The sequence below is a fragment of the Colletes latitarsis genome, chromosome 10 (assembly GCF_051014445.1).
Source record: "Colletes latitarsis isolate SP2378_abdomen chromosome 10, iyColLati1, whole genome shotgun sequence".
In the NCBI taxonomy this organism is placed as follows: Eukaryota; Metazoa; Arthropoda; class Insecta; order Hymenoptera; family Colletidae; genus Colletes; species Colletes latitarsis.
The window spans coordinates 30,491,243-30,504,612 of NC_135143.1; the positions used below are offsets into that span (position 1 = coordinate 30,491,243).

At 41.5% G+C, this 13,370-nt stretch overlaps 1 protein-coding gene across 1 annotated transcript in view; it reads right to left on the reverse strand.

Moving 5' to 3' along the window:
• Positions 1-5,801: 5,801 nt before the first annotated feature.
• The window catches only part of LOC143346426 (ras-related and estrogen-regulated growth inhibitor), an 85,054-nt gene continuing 77,485 nt past the window's right edge, over positions 5,802-13,370 (reverse strand). The window contains exon 7 of the transcript XR_013080419.1: positions 5,802-5,998. The gene's annotated coding sequence lies outside the window, so the exon portion shown is untranslated. The remainder of the gene's footprint in view (positions 5,999-13,370) is intronic.

The following is a 13,370-nucleotide window of genomic DNA, read 5'->3' on the forward strand; positions in this document are numbered from 1 at the left end:
AACATATGCATATGTTCTTCGATATATTTAATGCATCTTGTATTTAAACCCGATATACTACGTAATTTACTCGAATAACCATAACAAAATAATATTTCTCCCACAAACAGAGAATATTACAAGTGCAACTTTGTTTCTTGCAATTTATCTTCGACGAATTAATTCAAAAAATAGTTCTCGTGAGAAATAGTTCGCGGATAAACAAATTCGTGCAGTTACTGCGGAATAAAAGATTTGCGGTGCTTTGTACGTGGATATATGTCTGGAAATTAGGGAGAATAATGTTATAAACAGAGTTGGCAACAACCAGAACAAAATGGCGGACAGTGACGTATGGGTTAGGAGAGTGGGTGGATGATGTTGTACGTCACTCTATCACGTGATCCTGTGACGTAATCGACTTCATCAGAAATAATTAAATAATATCGATTGTTTCAATACAAATATTTAAATACGTTTTACTACAAACAAGTGACGTTAGTCATATACAGGGAAAAATTTTAATGGAGGATTCTAGAGGCCAAAAAAAGACGGAAATCAAGAATACCAATTTGTTGATTGAGGCTTCGTTAAAAAGTTATTAACATTTAAAGTTTCACCTGTACTGAATTGTTTTCTCGAAAATGCATAGGATTTCGAGGGTATGTCTATTCACTAAAAATTATTGTAATTGACCCCAGAACCTAGAAACAATTTTTTTAGAACGATTTGAAATTTTCATTTTCCGTCGAAAAATTTCACACCTTCTCGAATTTTTTTCTAAAAAATGGGTAGGATTTCAGGGGTATGTGTAATGACCAAAAATGATTGTAATTGACCCCCGCAACCGAAAATAATTTTTCCAGAACGATTTGAAATTTTTTTTTTTCGTCATAAAATTTCACAACCTTCTCGAATTTTTTTCTAGAAAGTGGCTAGGATTTCGAGGGTATGTGTAATGACCAAAAATGATTGTAATTGACCTTCACAACCGAAAATAATTTTTTTAGAACGATTTGAAATTTTCTTTTTTCGTCGAAAAATTTCACACCTTCTCGAATTTTTTTCTAGAAAGTGGCTAGGATTTCGGGGGTATGTGTAATGACCAAAAATGATTGTAATTGACCCCCGCAACCGAAAATAATTTTTCCAGAACGATTTGAAATTTTCATTTTCCGTCGAAAAATTTCACACCTTCTCGAATTTTTTTCTAAAAAATGGGTAGGATTTCAGGGGTATGTGTAATGACCAAAAATGATTGTAATTGACCCCCGCAACCGAAAATAATTTTTCCAGAACGATTTGAAATTTTTTTTTTTCGTCATAAAATTTCACAACCTTCTCGAATTTTTTTCTAGAAAGTGGCTAGGATTTCGGGGGTATGTGTAATGACCAAAAATGATTGTAATTGACCTTCACAACCGAAAATAATTTTTTTAGAACGATTTGAAATTTTCTTTTTTCGTCGAAAAATTTCACACCTTCTCGAATTTTTTTCTAGAAAGTGGCTAGGATTTCGGGGGTATGTGTAATGACCAAAAATGATTGTAATTGACCCCCGCAACCGAAAATAATTTTTCCAGAACGATTTGAAATTTTTTTTTTTCGTCATAAAATTTCACACCTTCTCGAATTTTTTTCTAAAAAGTGGGTAGGATTTCGGGGGTATGTGTAATGACCAAAAATGATTGTAATTGACCCCCGCAACCGAAAATAATTTTTCCAGCACGATTTGAAATTTTTTTTTTTCGTCATAAAATTTCACACCTTCTCGAATTTTCTTCTAAAAAGTGGGTAGGATTTCGGGGGTATGTGTAATGACCAAAAATGATTGTAATTGACCTTCACAACCGAAAATAATTTTTTTAGAACGATTTGAAATTTTCTTTTTCCGTCGAAAAATTTCACACCTTACCGAATTTTTTTCTAAAAAGTGGGTAGGATTTCGGGGATATGTCTGTTGACCAAAAATTCTTGCAATTGACCCCTACAACTAAAAATAATTTTTCCAAGGCGATTTGAAATTTTTTTTTCCGTCGAAAAATTTCACACCTCGAATTTTTTTCTCGAAAATGCGCAGGATTTCGGGGGTATGTGTAATGACCAAAAATGATTGTAATTAACTCCTGCAACCGAAAATAATTTTTTTAGAACGATTTGAAATTTTCTTTTTCCGTCGAAAAATTTCACACCTTACCGAATTTTTTTCTAAAAAGTCGGTAGGATTTCGGGGGTATGTGTAATGACCAAAAATGATTGTAATTGACTCCCGCAACCGAAAATAATTTTTCCAGAACGATTTGAAATTTTTTAATTCGATTGTTAATAACTTTTTAATAAGGCCTCAGTGAAGAAATTGATATTCTTGAGTTTCGTCCTATTTTGGCCCCTAGAATCTCTCATTAAAATTTTTCCCGGGGGTGGCCAAACACCCTGTATTGCGGAGGCCAACAAAGTCAAATCAGATACCTGTTCTTCTTTCCATGTGTAAATACAACTTGATCAAGCTTGAAATATAAATTGTTCGCGACGACGAAGGGTTTTCGAGATCCCCGTGGTTATCATCGAAAATGTCAAAGAACGAATTGGAGCGATCGAGAAACTGGCGCCTCGCCGGGCGCCGCGGCGTTTCTAATTTTACGATCACGAATACGAGTACCCACGGTCGTCTCTTCGCGACGCGAGGGAGTGGTGGGGGGGGAGTTGTTGGTGATCTCTGAAGAGAGGTGTGTGGGAGGGGGGAGAAAAGTATTCGACGTTCCTCGTTGTCGCCCTAGTATTTTCTGCTGCTCCTCTTCTTCTCTTGCCTTCTCCTACGCGCCGTTTACGATCGTAAAACGTCGCGCGACCGTCTCCGGGGCCGGATACGTATTTCGAGACGCGAAAACCGACCGATGCGCTTTAAAACGTCCCGCGCCAGCGCGATCAACGAACGATTAATAGATTGATCCTTGGTTACGCGTAACGTTGAACGAATCGGCCACCACCCCCCGGAAATATCTGTTTCGCGGTCGTGTCGCCGATGGCGCTTAAATCTTTCCGTTTTCGCGTTCGCGCGCACGCCACCCAGGTGAAATATATTTTCAGGATTCTGGTGCGCATTAGGCGGAATTTATGCGACAACTTTTTGACGATTTTATTTATCGGCCGAATGGGCATGATGTACGGGACGCGTGGATTATTTTCAGACGGGATCCGCTCTCGTGCATGCCCGCCACAAAGGCGAACGAACGCTAATGAGATTTTGTTTGGACTTTGATGCCGCTGCATCGCGCGGGACAGTGTCTTCCAAAGTAGAGGGCGCGACCTCTGTTCGGGGGCGCCATAATGCTAACCATAACGCTAACCATATCTTCTTTATCGAAAATACAAGTGTAGATATAGCAAAAACAAATTAAGAGTATTATTATTCAGCTTAACATTTTTATGTATGCATATTTAAGTTGTGGCTTGCTATGGTTAGGCTTGTTAGGTTACCTGAGCAACATGGGAAAAGATATTTAGTGTATACATAATATAAAATGAATATTTGAATGGACAAGTTCAAGGTCGCAAAGAAAAATGTCTCGTTTCGAGAGATAAATATAACGGTTCAGGAATTTGCATCCTTACATTCGAAAGTCCAATTTATGCGTTCGAAATTGTGTCTCCGAACGATGATTCACGCTCTGAATCCAGTTTGATAGGAATTTTCAAGACGAGAGCCTTGTTATCGTCTGCAACCTCATCTGATTTTGATGCAGAGGAAGTTAGAGTCGATGGATTTGTTATTCGGGGAGCTATTTTATTAAATTTGTGAAATTCTACGAAATCGAATGTTTTGATCGTTTAAATATACATTATTTTTTCCGCCTCGTATGACGAAGTAGTTCCGTTTGACGTGACTTCTTGGCGCCATTGCTGTCTCCGTGGCGCCACTCGAAGTTTATTAGTTGTGAGAATATCTTCAAAAACTAGTGACAGATGTTGGTAGAATTTTTTTTCGACACTATAAGGTCGTCGCTCGAATGTCGTGGCTTCTAAAAATATTAAGCAATAAATAAACGGTACAACCTAATTTTTTTACGTCATAGATACTCTTCCTTGTACGTATGTATGTGTACTATTTTGGTATCGCAGAGAGTTTCACGGGTTTCACGACCACAAGATCAACGGGATTAATTTACATCCTAAGACCAAAACGATTCGAGATCATTCGACGGGAGGAAGTAAATCAAAAACGAATATTTCTCCCATAAAATCGTGGTTGCGAACGATGGAGAGTGACTCGTGGGAAACTCGGCGTCGAAGAGGGGGGTTTCAGCGTAAAAACGGTATCGATGTGGTCAGACACGGGTCAGCTAGTCGTCTCCTAAACCAGGAATAATTTGCAACAAGAGAATCGCAACTGTACTGGAACGTTACAGTTACGGGCGACGCGTTAATTATTCCGTTCAGGATCACAGCGACGAGGAATTCCAGGTCGGCGATTAAAAGCACGTTTATTGCGACATATGGCCGGGAATACCTGCCGTATTTATTACGCCAGACTTCGCCGATGCGGTAATGCTTCGTTAATTAGAAATATTCGTGCCTCTCTCGCTTCCGCCCGTTGATTTAGTGTTATGCTATCTCGCCGCTGTTTATTAGCGTCAGCCGACCAACCACGCGCGTTTGTCTTTAATTCCACGAAACGGCGCGTGTTTTCCGCACGGCGCTGCGAACTTCTACGAAATACGTCTTGGGGCTCCCTCTCTCGCCGTCCTCGTCGTGCATTCTCCGTTCCCGCCATTTTTCTCCGCCGTCGAACGACCGAAGAAATTATATTTGGCGGGTCGCTTCGAACCAACGGCACCTAAATTTAACGGTCTTTTTTTTTTATGGAAAATGCTCGCCGACCGGGTTCGTTGGCATCGAGCGTTATTCTTTTCGACGGGGAATTCGACGAACGACGAACTTGGCCGTTGTTCGGTGATTCACCGAACGAAATCGCGTTTGGAAGGTTATGTTCCCCTGGTACTTAAACGCTGGGAATTTCGTACGCAACTTATAAATAAAATTCTAACTGCTTAGTATCATTAGACTGTTCCGTTGGTACTTAAATGCTAGCAATTTTGTATCCGTCGAATAATAGTTGGAACAGCTTCCGTCTTCTTTCTCTCTCGCTCTACGGGTTGAAAAATATTTCCAAAACGCGCACGTGGGCTGCTGTTTGGATTATCATATTCTTCTCGTACTTAAACGCTGGGAATTTTGTACACAACTTATAAATAAAATTGTAACTACGTGGTATTATTAGACCGTAACGTTGGTATTTAAATGCTAGTCACTTTGTACCCTTCGAATAGTTGGAACAGTTTCCGTCTTCTTTCTCTCTCAAAAAGTGTCATTTTATACATCGCGTGTGAACAGACCGTTTTTAGTTATATAATATAATTTTATAAAATCAATTTTTTGCTACAAAAATTTTGTCCACCACGGTAATTTCGATATTTATTTGTAAAAGGTATTTCAAATTACGTTAATTAATTAATTAAGTCAAGTTCAAGTATCATGCAGAAGAAATAGAAGTAAGGATGTTTGTGTTAAATGTAATAAAAAAATCTGCGGAAAATGTATTTTAAAAACAGAATATATGTATATGCAAAAAGTGTTTTGAATAAAGTTTGTTTATAATAGAATTTTATTTTTTTAAAGAAGCTTCATTTTTTACGTTTGAGTCAGATTTACTCATTTCCAACATCCGGCAATCTAGCGTTAAATGCTAGTAACTTTGTACCCTTCGAATAGTCGGAACAGTTTCCGTCTTCTCTTTATCTTTCGCTCTACGGTTTGAAAAAATATTTGCAAAACGTACACGTGGATTGATGCACGTTATCGTTGATGACCCGTTGATAATAACGGGTGATGTACGCCATCGCGATTTCTCCGGAATGCTGTAAATATTTGAACGATTCTCGCGCTTGATCTATTTTTCTCGGAAGAAGTCTTCTTTGCGCGGAAGCGTTGCTTCCTGACGTCCACGTGGCCAGTTCGTGCCCTGAAAATGCCAAAGAGTGTTAAAAAAATGAAAAACGCTTCGCTAAAAATTCCATTTAAAAATCTGTTTTCTTCCAACGGGTACCAAAAATGGATTTTTTAATATTGTCTGGTACAGCAAGATAAAATCGACTCTTTTGATTCATGAATATTGCGCTATTATAATCTTTACGATTAACGACTCTCTCTAATAGATTTTCTCCTTCAAAGCTGAATCATTATTATACAGTCGAAGTGTAAAAAAAAGTACGCGGTTATTTCGAACGGTCTACGACTATTTTAACTGGCAATGAAATGTTAATTGAACCTCCGTGATATACGTCGAATTATCAGAGCCAGCAATAAACAGTTGACGATGAAAATAATTATACTGACAAATAAATTAAATCAATCTTCCATGAATTATGATTAATTTTATTCCCATCCTCGTGATTGCGTTCAGCGGTGAAGGGCGGGTCAAAAAGTTACGTTCACCGGTTATATTTATTTGCATAATAGATTTATTCCACGGATATGATCGTAGAGAATTTCTATATGTTTTTATCGCCACTGAAACATCAGATCTTGCGAAACGTATTGTGTACAAGAAATAATGTCTACTGCGACTCTTGTCACGCGACCCATCCACCACGACGAGCTTTGTTCGACGTTTCGCAAACAAAGCGTTTATCAGATCGGAATGCGGGTGGAATGACGCATCTGTCAAGGCAACTGACGATTAAACACGATCGCTAATCGCGAGATTTTATCGTTTCCCAGTTACTGAAGGTGCGTTGCGTTAAGAATTTCAACATGGACTGGATTTGCTACTTCAACGATAACTAAACTTCGACAATCAATATATCTATGGGGGTCCATCGCCACCAGAGGGCTACGCGCTTTCGTCCCTCTCGCAAGCGATCGACGGACCTTCCATTACTATACAGGGTGTTCGGCCACCCATGGGAAAAATTTTAATGGGGGATTCTAGAGGCCAAAATAAGACGAAAATCAAGAATACCAATTTGTTGATGGAGGCTTCGTTAAAAAGTTATTAACAATTAAATTCAACAATTTCAAATCGTTCTGGAAAAATTATTTTCGGATGCGGGGGTCAATTACAATCATTTTCGGTCATTACACATACCTTCGAAATCCTATCCACTTTCGAGAAAAAAAATCGGGTAGGTTCTGAAATTTTTCGACGAAATCAAAATATTTGGAATCGTTTTAGAAAAATTATTTTCGGCTGCGGTGGTCAATTACAATCATTTTTGGTGAATAGACATACCCCCGAAATCCTACCCACTTTCGAGAAAAAAATTCGAGAAGGTGTGAAATTTTTCGACGAAATTAAAAAATTTCAAATCGTTCTGAAAAAATGATTGTCGGTTGCAGGGACCAATTACGATCATTTTTGGTGAATACACATACCTCCGAATTCCTATCCACTTTCGAGAAAAAAATTCAGTAAGGGCGAAACTTCGAACATTAATAACTTTTTAACGAAGCCTCGATCAACAAATTGATATTCTTGATTTTCGTCTTATTTTGGCCTCTAGAATCTACCATTAAAATTTTTCCCAGAGGTAGCCGAACACCCTGTATATGTATACGCTCCTCGACTACCCTATATCCCGGTGTCTAAGATGGCGTCTACTAGATACGAAACAACGCTACTCCTCTCTCCTTTCCTTTTCCATTCCTCTTCCATAGGACCCCCACATATCGATACAAATGTTTTAAGTTATCCCTCTCGAAGTTGTGTACCCCTCTTCCCCTTTTGAAAAACACTGGATTACATTAGCACCACAAATCATCGTTAACACCATGACAAATAATCGTCCTCCTTCTGACGTCTCTAAGACGCGCCTGTAATTCTTCCCTGATGGCTGGCGTTCGCCAAGTCGCGCGTCCGTTCTAGCAAATTCCGAGTAGCCTCCATCAGGCGCGATTACCCGCTGAAAATGACCATGTTCGAAGGCCACCGGTCCCGACGTTTACGGTTAGCCCGGGAGCTTGATTTATCACGCCTCGACCTGGCCGTTTCTCATCCTGGTGTGTACAACCACTGTTCATCGGATTTGTCGACCGAAAAGGGCTCATCCTGGCGCGTAAGCAAACGGCGAGCAACCATTTACCTTAATGATACGTCTGAACACCCCTGTGAACCTCTGTTGTTACTCCCTGCCCTGTCGTCGCCACGTTTTCGACCGGTACATTAAGATATAACAATTACACCGTTTTGTCCTAGATCAGCTAATGGGACTGTGGTGAGGCATTGTGGTGGCGACACTTTCCACACTCGCCAGCAGAGGGCTACTACGCTTAACCCTTCTCTCTCTCACAAGTATTCTACTGATCGACCATTGAATGTTCTGGCGCCCTAAGACAGGGCCTTAGATATAAGAATTCTATGAACATAATATACTAGCAGTATCCTGTCTCAGACGCGCCCTCTTAACCTACAAACCATGTCCCATAAGAGGAGTCTTTGGATCAAATTCCACATTGAAAAAGACTGATCAATACAAGGTTGGCGTTGCTAATGCTAATAAGGGTTTCAGCTATCCATGTCAGGGAACGTTGAATGCGGAATGCACGAACCCCGAATGTTTAACGTAAGAGGAGACTAATCAACTCCAACGACTCCAAACTAATGATGGATAACGGTCGAGTAGGGTGCAAGGAGTCGCCGAGCAACACAACTCGAACAGCTTTCCGAATAATTCAGTGTAACCCGAGTGCCAGCTACGTCTGGCTCGACTCGGGCAGCGCATCAATAACGGCTGGCGTGTAACACTGCGTTAGACGAGGCGCGAGTAAACGGTATTCCGCGGTGCACGCGGGGGAGATGCAAACACAGGCGCGCGGTGCACGTCGGCGGATGGTCGCGGTCGTGACTGGCAAGGTCGTAGGTCGGCTCGCTGCACCTTGCACCTCCACCTTGGAAGGCAAGAACCAGCCGCAGCGTGTCTGGCCTCGGGCGAGAGTTGAAATTTAATACATGCGCATAACTCTCGATACTCTTCGTTCCCCCCCAGGGGTACGTCGTCGTCCCTCTAATGCTGAAATCCACCTAGGGACCGCATATCCCCCCCTCAACGGGTTATCGCTCGAGAGGGTTTCAAAGGGTCAGCGAGCGGCTACGCGAGAACACGATGATCTTGCCTTCGGCGTCCTCCGCGGTACGTGCAAGCTTCTTTGGTTGTTCAAGGCTACCCTGAGACACACGGTATAGCGCTGCTTCGTAAGGGCCCCTAGCAGGCCCTGCCTTGAACGACTGGATATTGGGTAGTCGGTCAAGGAATGTATATATAGGAATAGATGGTCGGTAGAATACTTGTGAGAGAGAAGGATTGAGCGTAGCCCTCTGGTGGCGAATACGGAAGGTGATGTTACAATAGTATTGCCCGCTTATATGTATATCGTGGCGTAATAGCAACGCCATTATAGAATCCTACCATGAGTCTATATTGGACGACATTGGCGTAGTCATAAGCTAGGAGTGTTAACTATGAATAGAATAAAAATGTATCTCTCGTGAATATGGAGATCCTAGTACTATGTAGCATAACATCATCTCTTTATAGAACGTGGAATTATCTAAAATAATCGATCAATTTGGGCTTTAATGCCTCCGTAACATTTGCTGGGCCATTTGGGGGCCGACCCCCACTCGGTTCCGTTTTCATTCACACGGACGGATGCTGTGAATCTGCCTTAATCCACCAGAAAGTGGAGGGGAATATCGGTTCGCATCGTTTTCACCGTTGAGTCGGTTAACGCTAGTGGAAACCGTCGCTTTCGCCGTGCAGAATCTGCACTTCAGATCGCGACTGCGATTCTCCGCTGTGTCTCTTTTCCAGCGGCGCGTGTCTCTCTCTCTCTCTCCGTTCCCGCCGTTTTCCACGGTGGTCGACGTTATTGTCCTTGTCGAAAGCGGCCTCTAGGATCGTGATCGGCAGGTGATCATTGTCGGTCCCGTTTACGTGGCTCTGAATTTCTAATGGCGAACCCCAGCGTGCCATTAATTACAAAGAAACAAAGGTGCACCCATCAGCCACGGACATGATACTGAGAAGAATTCGTATCGATGATCCGACACTTTTCAAAGTGACTCGCTGAAATACATATGGCACGGTGTTTATCAAATGATCTATGTACCATTACGCTACTAATATTTTGATTAATCGATATCTATTTCCAGTGTCCGATGGCTAGGCACACTGATTGGCCGTAGCGTAATAGCGAATAGCGACGCCTGTCCTTGCACGCATTGTCATCATTGGCCGAGTCGATCGCAACTACAACTCCATCGCGTGGCGAAGGACGCGAACGAAACGTATCGAGACAGAGTAGAAACATACTGGACGACATTGGCGTAGTCATAAGCTCAGAGTGTTAATTATGAATAGAATAAAAATGTATCTCTCATGTATATGGAGACCCTATCGTTAATCTCTGGCTATCATTTATTTTATTCCTTCCCCAAATCTCTGGATTGAGAGAACTAGTAATTCTGGGTCTATACTCCTCAATATTGAACGATCAGGGGATAGAAATATCACGCTCGTAATCTTTGGATCACGATGGTATAGGCTAAAAGACTGTATTATTGTTATTATCTAGAAGATAACGTCCATTTTTTTTGCCTCGTCGATTCAATTTTAGCAATAGTCAAAGAAAGAGGATCGTCCCGCAACGATATGGCAATTAATGGAAATGGCGGACGGATAATATCGTGGGCGGGGGAAGGGGTATCCTCCGGCGAGGCTGGCTCCGTTATCGGGGTAACGCGACACGCGCCGCTGAAGTTCCAATTTCGCGGCCTGAAATACGCAAATTGGACTCGTCCTGGACCGGACCGCGCGCCCCCTGGAACATTGTCCCCGGCGCGGTGCACCGTTTCGTGGCGATAAATCGAGCACGGGCATCGTTTTATCGGGGCGAACCGCTCGTTTGTCTTCCGCCGGGCCAACGGCGAGACGCGAAACGCCGCGGTAACATGAGCAGCCCCGGCCCAACGGTGGGGGACAGAGAGGGGGGAGGGGGGTTGGCAGTTTTCTACGACGGGCCACGGGGAACGAGTCCACCCCATGGAAATCCTAAACCCGATCACGTTTTCAGGCCTTGTACCTGTCACCTCGTAATGTCGCCTGGAAAATCGCGCTCGTGTCGCGTTTCTGGCACGGATGAAAGTTCGAGGATGTTGGACTCTGAAAGAGAGCAGTGCTCGACCGGAGGTTTATGGTTACTTTTTGTCGCCGTTCGGTGGCGCTGGTGCTAAGCGAGTCACGCGACAGGGGAAGGGTTAGGTTGTTTACGTCGCCGCTGGTCGAGATGACGGAGGACAAAGATCTTTTCATTCGATAGACCCCTAACTTCTAGCGGGTTCGTGTTCGTGATCACGTGGCCGTATATAACGCTACAAATCAGTTTTAGAAGAAGACACGGAGCTTCTTGATTCCTTTTGGAAACTCGATGCTCGGTTAAAAACTCTGTTGCGCCGCCGTATCGCGTTCGGTAGAGATCGCCGACGAGGAAAAATGCGCGAGAGGAATAACGCCGGATACCTCGTCGTAGCAAAATTAGACGATTCCCGGTGCCCGTAAGGCGCGCGCACGACGGTGCAGCGTGAATCAACGATGGACTGACCGAATAACTAGCGATTCGGGCCAAGGTTTCGGGTGCAACACGTGTTTGTCAGCCGTGATACAGAAATAAAATACGGCTCCCGTCGGTGTCTCGGTGTATGGATCTCCTCGCAACGATGCCGCGATAACTCGTCGCGGGCAATATCGTTTGTCAATCGGGCATAAACTAACTACAGAATAGATCTACCGTCCGCCATTTTTCTATTGCATGGCTTCGAAACCACCTTGCGATCCTTCGATCAAACGAGACGTTAACAATCTAAGAATGAATAAAACAGGAATGCTCTGATGGAAAGCAGGAATTATAATTAAATTTAGCAACCGTCAATTAGTTTAAACATACAGGGTGTTCGGCCACCCCTGGGAAAAATTTTAATGAGGGATTCTAGAGATCAAAATAAGACGAAAATCAAGAATACCAATTTGTTGATGGAGGCTTCGTTAAAAAGTTATTAACGTTTAAAGTTCCGACAGTACTAAATTTTTTTCTTGAAAGTGGGTAGGATTTCGGGGGTATGTCTAATCACCAAAAATGATTGTAATTGACCCCCGCAACCGAACATAATTTTTCCAGAACGATTTGAAATTTTTCTTTTTTGTTGAAAAATTTAGGCACCTTCTTGAATTTTTTTCTTGAAAATGCGTAGGATTTCGGGGGTATGTGTAATGACCGAAAATGATTGTAATTGACCCCTGCAATCGAAAATAATTTTTCCTGAACGATTTGAAATTTTTTTTTTTCGTCGAATGTCACCTAATTAGATTTTCGGTAAGGAATTTTTTTTCTCGAAAGTGCGTAGGATTTCGGGGGTATGTGTAATGACCGAAAATGATTGTAATTGACCCCTGCAACCGAAAATAATTTTTTTAGATTGATTAGAAAAATTTTTTTTTCGTCGAAAAATTTCAGCACCTACTCGATTTTTTTTCTCGAAAGTGGATAGAATTTCGGGGGTGTGTGTAATGACCGAAAATGATTATAATTGACCCCTGCAACCGAAAATAATTTTTTTAAAATGATTTGAAAAATTTTTTTTTCGTTCAAAAATTTCACACCTTCTCGAATTTTTTTCTAGAAAGTGGGTAGGATTTCGGGGGTATGTGTAATGACCGAAAATGATTATAATTGACCCCTGCAACCGAAAATAATTTTTTTAGAATGATTTGAAAAATTTTTTTTTCGTCGAAAAATTTCAGCACCTACCAGATTTTTTTTCTCGAAAGTGGATAGGATTTCGGGGGTATGTGTAATGACCGAAAATGATTATAATTGACCCCTGCAACCGAAAATAATTTTTTTAGAATGATTTGAAAAATTTTTTTTTCGTCCAAAAATTTCACACCTTCTCGAATTTTTTTCTAGAAAGTGGGTAGGATTTCAGGGGTATGTGTAATGACCGAAAATGATTGTAATTGACCCCTGCAACCGAAAATAATTTTTTTAGAATGATTTGAAAAATTTTTTTTTCGTCCAAAAATTTCAGCACCTACCAGATTTTTTTTCTCGAAAGTGGATAGGATTTCGGGGGTATGTGTAATGACCGAAAATGATTGTAATTGACCCCTGCAACCGAAAATAATTTTTTTAGAATGATTTGAAAAATTTTTTTTTCGTCGAAAAATTTCAGCACCTACCAGATTTTTTTTCTCGAAAGTGGATAGGATTTCGGGGGTATGTGTAATGACCGAAAATGATTGTAATTGACCCCTGCAACCGAAAATAATTTTTTCAGAACG